Raw genomic sequence first — 3571 nt, forward strand, 5'->3', positions numbered from 1 at the left:
ATAAACAAAACACAGTTTCGAATAAACGCTTCGTCCAAAAATTTTAAATTGTTTTATTGTGCCATAAAATCTTAAATATTCCTAAGTCCAATGGCGCAGATCTTATCTCATTCTGACACTTCTAGGTATCTCAAATAATTAAAGTCACACTTTAGACACCATAGTGAGTGGCTACACTAACTACACTGACAGACTAAAATCTATGCGATTGAGTCAATTCATGAACATTTTCTGGTCACGAGGTTCCTAAAGAAATTCATCCCTTGAATTTATGGCTAACTGTTATAGGGACTACCTGTTATTGACTTCTTTTTCGTTGGCTTAATCACTATCTGCACCATGTATGCTTCTGCTCCACTGGCCAGATCTCTCTTAGTTTGCAGGGTAAAATAACCTTTGGCAATGTTGTAAGCCTGCTACCGGCAAACTCCATCACTTCTCTTTTGGGCTGTTGAAAGCTAAGCACCCAACTTTGACAATTTATACTAACATAGTGCTAGAACAATCAATTCATCACCAGAATAATGTCAAACCCGATTAATTTAAACATTATCGAATTTCCTTTCAACACTCTCTCTTCTAGATCCAAAGGGCAACTCAAGGCCACTGGCATGCTTTCTACTACTTCCCTAGTGGTTAGGGTTACTACTACACTATGTGGCATCATCACCATTTGTAAACTATAGATTTGGGCAAATGTTGTTGACACAAATGACTTGGACACACCCAAGTTGATCAAGGTATACGCCTATTACCCAAACAATTTGACTCGTCCTTATACAACTAAACCCTCTAAATCTTATGACCAAAATTTATTATTCAACAAATACTTAACCTTAATCGAGAGGGTTCTTACCTGTAATAACACCAGCATCTTGGGTCTTAGGGCATCTTCATCAAATTATTCTTGCGCCAATACATACACCCACACCTGCACTGGCCTCCATTGGCCAGTCCTTCCTCTTGATGGGCCAGTCCCGCCTCCTCCCTGAGCCACTCTGAGTCATTCCTTGGAAAAATTTCCAATTTGTCCACATCTGAAGCACGTGCTAGCAATATGTCATCAATCTTGCACTGGCTGCATATTGGCATTCTTCCTCCAATGTGCATCTCCTATTGCCATCTTCACCAGAGCAAGCCACACGTCTGTTCTAGACACAAATTTAGAGGGAGACCTTGAACTACTGCCTTCCCTAGTGCAAGTCCTCTTTTGCCCACTCATCAAGGCCGTCAGACTACAACACTTTTTTCTACAATTGATGCTACTTCCACTAGCCTCTCAAAGCTCGGTATCTGCAGGCAGGCCACTTGAGATCTTATTCGTGGCTACAATCATTTAGTTTGCATCTCCTCTATAGCAATGTGATGAGGTGCGAACTTGACTAGCTCCATAAACTTGGTCGTATACTATTCGACCGTCATTCCTCATTAGACCAAGCTCGAAAACTCCCTCACCTTCTACCATTTCATGATAGCAGGGAAGAACCAATCGACAAACTCCTTCTTAAACCATTACTAGGTCACGGCCTCTATTGATCCTAGCTCCATAATAAGCAATTGTTGCTTCATGTCCCAACATATAGCCATCTCTCCTTGTGCAAGTACCCCATGTACAACACCTTCTGGTCCTCAGTGCACCCACGTATTCTAAACATCCTATTCAGATCCATGATCCATTTTCGGACCCTCACATGCAAGATATTGATATGCTAGAAAATGTTTGTATGACCGTATGAGCATCATCGCTGTTCGGGACCCTGGGATTGAGCATGTTGCTACTACTCCATATATGTGCATTGTTGTAAAAGTTGTTGTTGAAAGAGGTTCTATCGTCATTGCAACATGTCCATCATCCAGTTTAGGGCCTAGCTCATAACGTAGTTTCCATCCCCCTGTGGGTATTTTTCCTCACATGCATCTTATGGTTGTTCACTCCTTGTTAATCTAGGGCGCACCATGTCGACTATCCTATCATAGGACTTAAACCCATCATCACTTACACCTATGATTTCAAACCTATTACACTTTTAAACCTAACTCTGGTACTACTCCTAGGTGATTTTAAACCTAACTTTGGTACTACTCCTATGTGATTTTAAACTAACTCTAGTACTACTCCTACTTTGCCTTCCCTCGACCATTAGACCAAATGACAGGGAGGGAGAGAGAGAGAGAGAGAGGGTCTTCCCTAAGCTCTTCGAAAATCTTGAAGCTTGAAGAAAGCGTTCAGCGAGGAGAGGCTTTTATATAGATTGTTCGGCCTATCACGAGTCTCACAGTTCTCGACATAGGAGCGCTCTGTGCATCTCAAGATTTTTGCATGGGAGAAAAGGGAGTTTAGTAAGTTTCTTGTGAATGTTGCCCACGTGTTCAAAAGCTTTTGTACATGTTCGGGCAATCTGTGACTCTCATTTCCCATGGTTGCTCTTATAGAAACGTCTTCGTTTGAGCATAATATTTTACAAGGTTTCTTCTACTCTCTGAGCATTCTTATGCTTTTTTTAGGCACTCCAATTTTTCACACCGTGATGCTTGTTGCTTTCCTTGAAATGTTTTCGCGCTACATATTGCTCACCCACATCGTCACTCACCCATTGCTCGCCCACATCATTGCTAACCTTGCGCATCGCCTATCCTTCTTTTACTATCCTAATATAGAACTCGAATCCTTTTGGTCACATTGTTTTTGCCAGCCCAAAATGGTGTTTACTTTATTCGATAGTTACTCTTTTCTTGATTTTTTGTCCACCTAGGATTGCGCTTGTCTGAGTATTGCCCAAATGAGGGTTTTACTCACCTTGTCCGTTTGATAAGACATCACCATCATAGTTAGAATATGACGAACCATAAATTGTTTATCATCCAAATCAAATAACAACAAAATATTACAAAATCTCAACATCTTAACGAGGATAGACCCCCGAACTATTCCTCAGGCAGCACTGGGTCCTCTTACTTGTAATCTACATTCTTTCTTATAGCTACATCAAAACCTACAGTTTTAATGAGCAAAATCTTAGTTGGAATACCATGGTGAGATTTCGAGGAAATCTCAATAAGTCAAATCTCAAGATGGTAATTAAAAATGCAAGTAATGGCGATGAATATAACAACTAATCTTTTGAATAAAGTACAAGAGAGACCATATATACCTTGGAACTAGCCTTCGAGTAAATAATATAATATAGTTCATCGTGAAGTTACCAAGCATCCAATTGCCCAAAACCATCACATACGAAGTTAAACTCCGGACACTAGGTCCATTCAATAGCATGAAACCATCTTACTAACCAATTCAATTTATTAACGAGTGCGCGATGGTCTCCACTATCACATGGCCAAAAGTACACCTTGACTCCCCTTGCCGCACAACGAGTAATCACCACGCATACGACTTCGTAACAAGCAAAAACAAGTTTCGCATCCTTTACTTGACCATGTCGTCCTCTAACATCTGCCAGCCGAGAGGCCATGACTTTGACTTGAAAGCGTTACCATCTCACTCGAGCCCGTTGTCGCCAGATGACAGCCCAAGGGACTTCACTCAAATTCTTAGACTCTCGCGAGTAAT

Source organism: Juglans regia, chromosome 5, assembly GCF_001411555.2.
Source record: "Juglans regia cultivar Chandler chromosome 5, Walnut 2.0, whole genome shotgun sequence".
NCBI lineage: Eukaryota > Viridiplantae > Streptophyta > Magnoliopsida > Fagales > Juglandaceae > Juglans > Juglans regia.